Below are 11888 nucleotides of genomic sequence, written 5' to 3' on the forward strand. Positions count from 1 at the left end.
CATAAGGAATATTGTAAGTAGATTAGTCCATTTCAGACCCCCAAACATACACGTACAAACGCACTTACATAAATACACTTACATAATTGGTCGCATTCGGAGGTAATCGTTATGCGGGGGTCCACTGTATATTGCAAAAAATTTTCCTCGGTATTCGACTGAAAACCCGGTACAGTGGACCCCCGCTTAACGATCACCTCCCAATGTGACCAATTATGTAAGTGTATTTATGTAAGTGCGTTTGTATGTGTATGTTTGGGGGTCTGAAATGGACTAATCTACTTCACAATATTCCTTATGGGAACAAATTCGGTCAGTACTGGCACCTGAACATACTTCTGGAATGAAAAAATATCGTTAACCGGGGGTCCACTGTATTTGATACAATTCGTACGAGACCTGTCTACATGTGGCCTGAACTGCCCCATGTGTGCCAGTGTTTAAAAGCCAGCCAGTGTGCGCGCATCTAAGGATACATTCGGTACATTCCATATTATGCATATTATCACTGTGTTTGGTGCTTGTTTCTGCAAAATAAATTACCATGGGCCCCATGAAAGCTTCTAGTGCCAACCCTTCGTGAAAAAAGTCGCTAATGACTTATGAAATCAAGAAAGAGATACAGTGGACCCCCGCATAACGATTACCTCCAAATGTGACCAATTATGTAAGTGTATTTATGTAAGTGCGTTTGTACGTGTATGTTTGGGGGTCTGAAATGGACTAATCTACTTCACAATATTTCTTATGGGAACAAATTCAGTCAGTACTGGCACTTGAACATACTTCTGGAGTGAAAAAATATCGTTAACCGGGGGTCCACCGTAATTGCAAAGTATGAAAGTGGAGTGCATGTGTCGGAGCTGGTTAGGTTGTATAATAAACCCCAATCAACCATCTCTACTATAGTGACCAGGAAAACGGCAATCAAGGAAGCTGTTCTTGCAAAAGGTGCAACTGTGATTACGAAACAGCGACCGCAAGTGTTAGAAAATGTTGAGAGATTGTTATTGGTGTGGATAAATGAAAAACAGATAGCAGGAGTTAGCATCTCTCAAGCGATCATTTGTGAAAAGGCTAGGCAGTTGCATGACGATTTGGTAAAGAAATTGCCTGCAACTAGTGGTGATGTGAGTGAATTTAAGGCCAGCAAAGGTTGGTTTGAAAGATTTAAGAATCGTAGTGGCATACATAGTGTAATAAGGCATGGTGAGGCTGCCAGTTATGTTGTGCGACAGAAGTCCAGTGACTCTCAAGCTGGTCCTAGTGGCATTAAAAGAAGAAGGGAAGTAACCCCGGAAAAGGACTTGCTACCTCAAGTCCTAATGGATGGGGATTCCCCTTCTAAACACTAACACCTCTCTCCTCCTCCCATCCCATCAATCATCACCAGATCTTCATTAAAGGTAAGTGTCAATTATTTTATTGTTATTGTAATTATTCTTTTGCATTAAACTTAATATTTCATGTAGTAAAATTTTTTTTTTTTCATACTTTTGGGTGTCTTGCACGGATTAATTTGATTTCCATTATTTCTTATGAGGAAAATTGATTCGATTTTCGATATTTTCGGTATTCGATGAGCTCTCAGGAACGGATTAATATCGAATACTGGGGGTCCACTGTATCCTTTATATGCTTCTAAACTGCTGTATCTGGGAACCTCTGTAAAAACAGTGATTATGTATGAGCGAGGTGAAAGTGTTGAATGATGATAAAAGCATTTTCTTTTTGGTGATTTTCTTTCTTTTTGGGTCACCCTGCCTAGGTGGGAGATGGCCGACTTGTTAAAAAAAATATATATATATATTCTTTCTTTCAACACACCGGCCGTATCCCACTGAGGCGGGGTGGCCCAAAAGGAAAAATGAAAGTTTCTCCTTTTACATTTAGTAATATATACAGGAGAAGGGGTTACTAGCCCCTTGCTCCTGGCATTTTAGTCGCCTCTTACAAAAAATGTATATATGTATATATATATATATATATATACAGTGGACCCCTGAGTTTCGTGATTAATCCGTTCCAGAGAGCCTGCCGGAAGTCGAAATTGCCGAATGGCGAAACCATTTTCCCCATAAGAAATAATGGAAATAAAATTAATCCATTGCAGACACCCAAAAATATTAAAATATAATATTCTTTTTTTTCAAATTAAATAAAGATTTACATACTGAAAACAATGAGAAATCAAGTACATGAATATAAAAAATAATAACAGCATTACACTTACCTTTACTGAAGATTTCTGGGTGGATGGAAGATGGGAGGAGGGGATGGGAGGAAGGTGTACACTATTGTTTGGAAGGAGAATCTCCTTCCATTAGGACTTCAGGTATGAAGTCCTTATCTGGGGTTACTTCCCTTCTTTGTTTTTTAAAGACACTGGCACTGGGAACAACTTGAGAATCACTGGAACCCTGTCGCACAAAATATCTGTCAGGAGAGCTCTGTTTCTGGCGTTTCTTTAAGATTTGTCTGAAGTGGGACGCAACACTGTCATTGTACATGCTGCCAATACGGCCTGCAATAGCTTTTTTAGGATGAAGTTCATCCATAAATGTTTGCACTTCAGTCCACTTTGCACAAATGTCCTTAATCTGTTTTTCGGTAATCCACACCAACAATAACCTCTCCACTTCTTCAAGGATTTGTGATCTCCTTTTTGTCAGCATATCTACCCCTTTTGCAACAACAGCACACTTTATTTCCTTTCCTTTCGCCACGATCGAAGTGATGGTTGAATAGGGTTTGCCATACATCCTGGCAAGCTCTGTAACACAAACTCCACGCTCATATTTTTCAATGATTTCCTTCTTGAATTCGATTGTGTTCCTCACTTTCTTTACCAAAGGGCTTACACTAGCTTTCCTTGGGCCCATGGTGAATTATTTAGCAGTTGCAATCACAAAAAACAATGGATTATTACGTATGAACCCGCGGGGTGATGGTCACGTGTTGGTAAACAATGGCACACTGAGCATGAATGGCGTGGGAGACTGGTTTTGTGTGCGCGGTGATGGGCGGACGGGTACCGGACGGTCGCTAAATCACGAGTCTAATCATGAACTGCGAGGCCAAATTTTGCCGAAAAAACTTGCCAAAAGTCGGATTTCATGAAAGTCAATGCTGCCGAAACTCAAGGATCCACTGTATATGTATATATATGTATATATATATATATATATATATATATATATATATATATATATATATATATATATGTATATATATATATATATATATATATATATATATATATATATATATATATATATATATACATATATATATATATATATATATATATATATATATATATATATATATATATATATATATATATATATATATATATATATATATACATATATATATATATATATATATATATATATATATATATATATATATATATATACAGTGGACCCCCGCATAATGATTACCTCCGAATGTGACCAATTATGTAAGTGTATTTATGTAAGTGCGTTTGTACATGTATGTTTGGGGGTCTGAAATGGACTAATCTACTTCACAATATTTCTTATGGGAACAAATTCGGTCAGTACTGGCACCTGAACATACTTCTGGAGTGAAAAAATATCGTTAACCGGGGGTCCACTGTATATATATATATATATATATATATATATATATATATATATATATATATATATATATATATATATATAAATATATATATATGTATATATATACACACACACACACCTACCATCCGACTTACGACCTGCTCGACTTACGACCACTCGACTTACGACCGTGTTTTTTATGCCAAATTTCTGGGAAATAAACAACTATTTATGTTGTACACAGTGTTTATCCTAATCCTTACAGTATAAAATACAGTATTAACAGCATAAAAAGTAAAGTAAAACGTGAAATACCAAAATAAAACAATAAAATAAAGTCATTACAAAAATGTTTTGTTGATATTCAGTAGTAAAGTTCGACTTACGACCATTTCGACTTACGACCGGTTTCTCGGAACCGAACTCAGTCGTAAGTCGGATGGTAGGTGTATATATATATACATACACACACACACACACACACACACACACACACACACACACACACAGTAGGGCCCCACTTTACGGCATTTTGCCTTACAGCGTTCCGCTAATACGGCAATTTCAAATTAGGGCGTGACCCACCCGGTTTGTTTACATTCTCCGTGAGCACATCTATTATGTCTGGAAACTTTCCAAAATTTCAAGTGTTTTAAAGGTATTGCATACTTTATATGTACTTTGATAATTTTGCTTATGTGTACCTGTTCCTAAGTATACTTACTGTGCCGGTGTGCATGTACACATTAATATCACTAAGAGTCTCTCTACTCACAATGCCATAGCAATACTACATAATAATAATCTCTCTTGGGCATATTAAATGTCTTATTTTACGTTAATATAGACATATTCATTAACCTATCAATGAAATTTTCTTCAAAATTATATAAGAAACACGTTACATAGCATATAAACATTATACACACACCCACAGAATAAAAACTGACATAAATACGAGATTTGTTTACAAAGCGGCTTTGTAGGAGTGTCGGAAGAATTACGTTTTCTCTAGTCAAACACTGGGGGATAACTGTAGATAAATACAGTGGACCCCCGCTTAATGATTACCTCCCAATGCGACCAATTATGTAAGTGCATTTATGTAAGTGCGTTTGTACGTGTATGTTTGGGGGTCTGAAATGGACTAATCTACTTCACAATATTCCTTATGGGAACAAATTCGGTCAGTACTGGCACCTGAACATACTTCTGGAATGAAAAAATATCGTTAACCGGGATCCACTGTATTCCTTTTGTATGCCTTCACTCTATATATAGCAATTCATGACCCTTATGGGTTTACTGGAGTGAATGATGGTGAAAGTTTTTCTTTTTCGGGCCACCCTGCCTTGGTGGGAATCGGCCCGTGTGATAATAAAAAAAAATAATAATAATAATAATAATTTGTCAGAGCATCATTCCTTCTAAAAATTACATGAGAATGGAAGTGTTGACCTTTATTTATTCTACTGTACCACTGTGGAGACAACTTGTACACAATGAAAGGTGTTTGTATGAATGTTTATGAACCATAACCAGATGCATCATCTGTTTGTTTACATAGTGGGTGGGGTGGTCAGGCTGGTTTCCCTACACTACCCTACCTACCACACGACTTTCTACAAATAAATACTTTTCATCTTTCACCCTACATTAACCCTTTCAGGGTCCAAGGCCAAAATCTGAAGTCACGCACCAGTGTCCAAGAAATTTTGAAAAAAAAAAAAATTATTTTTTCTTACAGAATTAAAGAGCATATTTTTGTGAAGGTAATAAAACAAAAAAAATTAGAATCTGATCAGTACTTACCGAGATACAGTGCCAAGAAGTTTGTAGAAAATGATGTGGTGGCGGCAACATCGACGAATTCCACATACGCGTATTATATTATTTTGTTGTTTTAGTTGTTTTTTCTTTTCTTTTCCAATTTTTTTCTATTCCTACTAACATTTGGGGCCTGAGAGACCAATACTGTATATAATGTATATATATAAACTCACTGTATTGAACACAATAACCGCACTAAAGTTATTATCATATTATTGTTTACCACTGTTGTTTATTACAATAAACATGCACAAATATTGTATAATACTAATGTTCTATCATATATTTACATATTTACAATCACTGGACATGGTTTTAGAACTGCTGGAGCTTGTGGAACTCCTTGAAACAAGGCACCATGCACAGAGGCACCTTACATTCCTCACACATAAACCGAGTGTCTTTGCGTCTTTGTTGCCGTCGTTTTGTTTGTGCACAGACAATGCATCTCTTCTGAGCAAATTTCTTTTGAGTTGAAGGAAGCTGTATTATGAAATGATCACCTTCTCTTCTCAAACGCTTGGGTATATTGTGATGAATTCGAGGACCATGTTGTATTGCAGGTGTTGTTACCTGGTACTTCATTATGAGTTGTCTGACAACAGACAAACAAAATTCACCATACGGTGGTCTGTTACCAGTCTTTATTTGGTACATATTATATGCATTCAGCATTGAAATGTCCATGAGATGGAAGAAAAGTTTCATGTACCACTTGTAACTCTTACGAACACAGTCAACAAAACCAATCTGCATGTCACACTTGTCAACCAAGCGCATGTTTTGTGTATAATCAATCACTGTCACTGGTTTTCGAATACGTTCATTAGTCACTCGATCAACTTTGCCACTGTCTTGCATTTCATTACGGTGAATGGTTGTCAACAATGTGACATCTCGTTTGTCATGCCACCGTAATGCCATGATGTCATTGGCAGTAAACACCTGCACGTCATCACCACGAACACCTGCGTTGAGCCTGGGCATATGTTTACGATTAGAACGCACTGTGCCACACACATCTGTCTTGTTGACTCGCATGAAATCACTGAGTAATGGGCTTGTGTACCAGTTATCGGTATATAATGTATGGCCCTTACCAAGATAAGGTGCCATCATGTTTCTCACTACGTCACCTGATATACCCAATAACATCTTGGTATCTTTCAATGTTTTACTACCCGTGTATACAACAATATCCAACACCAGGCCACTGTCACAATCACAGAGTACAAACAATTTTATACCAAAGCGGTTCCTCTTGCTCGGTATATACTGCTTGAATGACAGTCTACCTTTGAACAAAATCAAAGACTCGTCAATTACAAGATTCTTGAATGGATAAAAGTATATCCTGAACTTTTGTTTGAGATACATGAAAACATTTCTAATCTTGTATAACCTGTCACTTCTGTCAGGCCTGGTTTTGTCAGAGAAGTGCAACATACGTAACAGTAAGATAAACCTGTTCACTGGTATTATTTCACTGAAGGATGGGGTACAAATTAGCCGATCTGTGGACCAGTATGCTTTTATATTATGCTTATAGACGTGAGGCATAAGCATTATTGTTGCAAAAAGCAAATACATTTCTGCAACAGTCATCTCTTTCCACTTGTGTAGTCTTGACTGTGGTGATAAGATCGTATTTGCCATGGTGTACTGAAAATACTTATTACTTTCCCTGACAATAATTTCCATCAATGGCTGGTCAAAGAATAATTCAAAGAATTCCAGTTCATTGGCCGTGGTTCCAAGGGGACAGGTAGGTAGAATTCCACTTTGCGAGTCATCAAAGTGGTGAGGGCTGGGAACAAAATTGGGATTTTGCTGCCAATCCCAGATACGGTTTGCTGGTGGATACTGGACATCATAGGCTGGTTGTACGGGTGGTTGTGGCGGGCTGGTGGGTGACGCTCCGCTTTGTCCTTGAACTGACGAGTCAGCAGCGTGGGTTCCCGCGTGGCACAGCGAGTCACGCATGGCGGTGCCACTACCACCACCAGCCCCACTAACACCATCCACTGATGTCTGTGGCCCATCCATGCCAAGTGTAGCCACATCATCCTCACTATCACTACCTAAAACGGGTGTAGGGCCACGGGATGTACTCCGGGATGTACTCCGGGATGAACTCCGTCCCCTGGGCACAGCATAGGGTACACTACCCGAGCGCATGCGGCGGCGAACATACCGACGCTTCACTGGTGAATATGTTTCCTCACTATCACTACTCGAATGATCGTCGAGCGCAATAAAATCACAATCCACGTCAGAATCATCGTCATTACTGAAGTCAGAGGCCAGGCCACGGGAAAATATTAGTTTTCTCTTACGTTTAGGAACACCCGACCGTGAGTCACGAGTGCCCACACCAGAGGTAGAAGGTCGAGGATCGTCGGGGTTTTCTGCACTATTATCGATATCCTGGTCATTATTTTCGGTCACTAACTTATCAAAGCCGTAGAATTCGTCTTCATTTCCACTTCCATCAGTGTCAGAACTATCAGACAGGAAGAGGAGAGTCCCAATTTTCCGGGGAGTGAGAGCTGACTTGCGACGAGACATGGTGAACAAGGGTGACTGAGCCGGCGTTCCCACAATGCTATGCAGGCGCCTAGATTTTTTGTTTATGGCGCACACCCACGGCGTAGACCCATTCTCTCATATGTAGGCCTATGAGAGCTTTCGCGCTAAATTTGACGGCGCTAGAATTTTGGCGTAGATCTACGGTTTGGACACTCACCGACCAGCCGTAGATCTACGGGACGGACCCTGAAAGGGTTAAGACTACATATATTTTAAGGTAAATATATGAATTTTATCACTCTATGGAGCTTTAAGCATTGTCATAGAACATATATTATGTGTCGATGGGGGTGGCTAGGGGGGCTGCCACACCTAACTTTTTACAGTAAATATTACTCACCTTTTGCCCTACATTAAGACTACGAATATTTTGAGGTAAATAATGAGTGTACTGTGTGTGTATTTTACTTTTTATTGTTTTTTAATGCCTAGTTCTATTGCTAACTTAATATATGTTAGTGTCAACTTGTTATCTGGCATTTATGTGCATTTATAAGTGGAAAAAAAATGGCATTCTGCTTTCCAGCGATATCTGCTTTCTGGAACCTAACCTGCTGTATAAGTGGGGCCCTACTGTATATACACTGGATCCTTGTTTTTTGTAATTAATCCGTTCCAAAGAGTGTGACTAATGGCAAAATTGACAACTTGCGAAACCATTTTCCCCATAAGAAATAATGTAAATAATGTGTTTCGAGACAGGATAAGATAGTCCTTCAATATGACACTAATATCAACTCTATGGCTTATTTATCTATCACAATTCATCTAATATGACATAATAAACAATATTAATAACATAGAAACATGACACATACTCTAGAATTAGTAAAATATGTCATTATGTATGTCACGAGTGGTGTTGTGTTGTTGTTGTTGTTGTTGTTGGGTGTATAAGGGCCACTGAAAGCATAAGCCTTACATAGTAATGGTGAAGGCAACAGCAGATGCGGCAATGTTGTCAGTAACCCTATATACCTCCAATAACACTGGAGGAGTTAGTTTCATGCTGTCCTTTCTCTATCGATTAATCGCTTAACTTGCTTGCTACACTGTTATTGCTACACTTTATCGCTGGTTGGCGCTATAGCCTTTATTGACTTATGCTGCTTTAGTATCGTACATATCGTAGAATCACTGAATCACTGAAGAAGGCACATTCTCCCCTCTCTCTTCCTCCTTCACTTTGGTACGTTGCTACAAGTTCTTTCTTGAATTCTATCGTGTTTGTCACCTACTTTCCAAATGGCTGGCACTAGGAGCTTTCTTTTGGCCCATGGTGGCTTATTTAGCAGTTGCAAGCATTTAAATGAATGGAATATTACGAAATGTATCGTATGAACGCGTGGCATCGTGCTCACTTGCTGATAAACAATGGCACACTGACTGTGAATGGTGTGTGGGGCCACTCAGGGCTGCTCATACATGTCTGGGATGAACGATGAATCATGAGTCAATATTTTGACAAAAAGACATTACGATTTGCAAAAATTATGACTTCCGATGCTTAGAGAAAACGAGGGTCCACTCGTGTGTGTGTGTGTGTGTGTGTGTGTGTGTGTGGATATATATATATATATATATATATATATATATATATATATATATATATATATATATATATATATATATATATATATATATTTCAACAAGTCGGCCGTCTCCCACCAAGGCAGGGTGACCCAAAAAAGAAAGAAAATCCCAAAAAAGAAAATACTTTCATCATCATTCAACACTTTCACCACACTCACACATTATCACTGTTTTTGCAGAGGTGCTCAGAATACAACAGTTTAGAAGCATATACATATAAAAATACACAACATATCCCTCCAAACTGCCAATATCCCAAACCCCTCCTTTAAAGTGCAGGCATTGTACTTCCCATTTCCAGGACTCAAGTCCGACTATATGAAAATAACCGGTTTCCCTGAATCCCTTCACTAAATATTACCCTGCTCACACTCCAACAGATCGTCAGGTCCCAAGTACCATTCGTCTCCATTCACTCCTATCTAACACACTCACGCACGCTTGCTGGAAGTCCAAGCCCCTCGCCCACAAAACCTCCTTTACCCCCTCTCTCCAACCCTTTCGAGGACGACCCCTACCCCGCCTTCCTTCCCCTATAGATTTATATGCTCTCCATGTCATTCTACTTTGATCCATTCTCTCTAAATGACCAAACCACCTCAACAACCCCTCTTCTGCCCTCTGACTAATACTTTTATTAACTCCACACCTTTTCCTAATTTCCACACTCCAAATTTTCTGCATAATATTTACACCACACATTGCCCTTAAACAGGACATCTCCACTGCCTCCAACCGTCTCCTCGCTGCTGCATTTACCACCCAAGCTTCACACCCATATAAGAGTGTTGGTACTACTATACTTTCATACATTCCCTTCTTTGCCTCCATAGATAATGTTTTTTGCTTCCACATATACCTCAACGCACCACTCACCTTTTTTCCCTCATCAATTCTATGATTAACCTCATCCTTCATAAATCCATCCGCCGACACGTCAACTCCCAAGTATCTGAAAACATTCACTTCTTCCATACTCCTCCTCCCCAATTTGATATCCAATTTTTCTTTATCTAAATCATTTGATACCCTCATCACCTTACTCTTTTCTATGTTCACTTTCAACTTCTACCTTTACACACATTCCCAAACTCATCCACTAACCTTTGCAATTTTTCTTTAGAATCTCCCATAAGCACAGTATCATCAGCAAAAAGTAACTGTGTCAATTCCCATTTTGAATTTGATTCCCCATAATTTAATCCCACCCCTCTCCCGAACACCCTAGCATTTACTTCCTTTACAACCCCATCTATAAATATATTAAACAACCATGGTGACATTACACATCCCTGTCTAAGACCTACTTTTACCGGGAAGTAGTCTCCCTCTCTTCTACACACCCTAACCTGAGTCTCACTATCCTCATAAAAGCTCTTTACAGCATTTAGTAACTTACCACCTATTCCATATACAGTGGACCCTCGCCTAACGCTATTAATCCGTTTCTGAGAGCTCAACGTTAGGCGAAATTATCGTTAGGCGAATTAATTTTCCCCATAAGAAATAATGGAAATCAAATTAATCCGTTCCTGACACCCCAAAGTATGAACAAAAAAAAAATTTTACCACATGAAATATTAATTTTAATACACACAAACTGAAGAAGACATGCACAGTTACATGACACTTACCCTTATTGAAGATCTGGTGATGATGGGAGGAGGGGAGACTGTGGATGGTGTTAATGTTTAGAAGGGGAATCCCCTTCCATTAAGACTTGAGGTGGCAAGTCCTTTTCCAGGGTTACTTCCCTTCTTCTTTTAATGCCACTAGGACCAGCTTGAGAGTCACTGGACCTCTGTCACACAACATATCTGTCCATACAGGCCTGTACCTCCCATTCCTTTATGACATTCCTAAAGTGTTTCACAACATTGTCAGTGAAATACAGTGGACCCCCGGTTAACGATATTTTTTCACTCCAGAAGTATGTTCAGGTGCCAGTACTGACCGAATTTGTTCCCATAAGGAATATTGTGAAGTAGATTAGTCCATTTCAGACCACCAAACATACACGTACAAACGCACTTACATAAATACACTTACATAATTGGTCGCATTCGGAGGTAATCGTTATGCGGGGGTCCACTGTAGTCACCAGCACGGCTTGCAATAGCTGTGTCAGGGTGATTTTCATCAAAAAAGGTTTGCACTTTAAGCCACATTGCACACATTTCCTTAATCTTTGAAGTAGGCAACTTCCTCAATTTCTCTATCCCCTCCTCCGAAGCAGTTTCCTCAGGTGTGGCCTCTTGCTGTTGAAGATGATCCTGCAGCTCATCA

Source organism: Cherax quadricarinatus, chromosome 81 (genome assembly GCF_038502225.1).
Source record: "Cherax quadricarinatus isolate ZL_2023a chromosome 81, ASM3850222v1, whole genome shotgun sequence".
NCBI lineage: Eukaryota > Metazoa > Arthropoda > Malacostraca > Decapoda > Parastacidae > Cherax > Cherax quadricarinatus.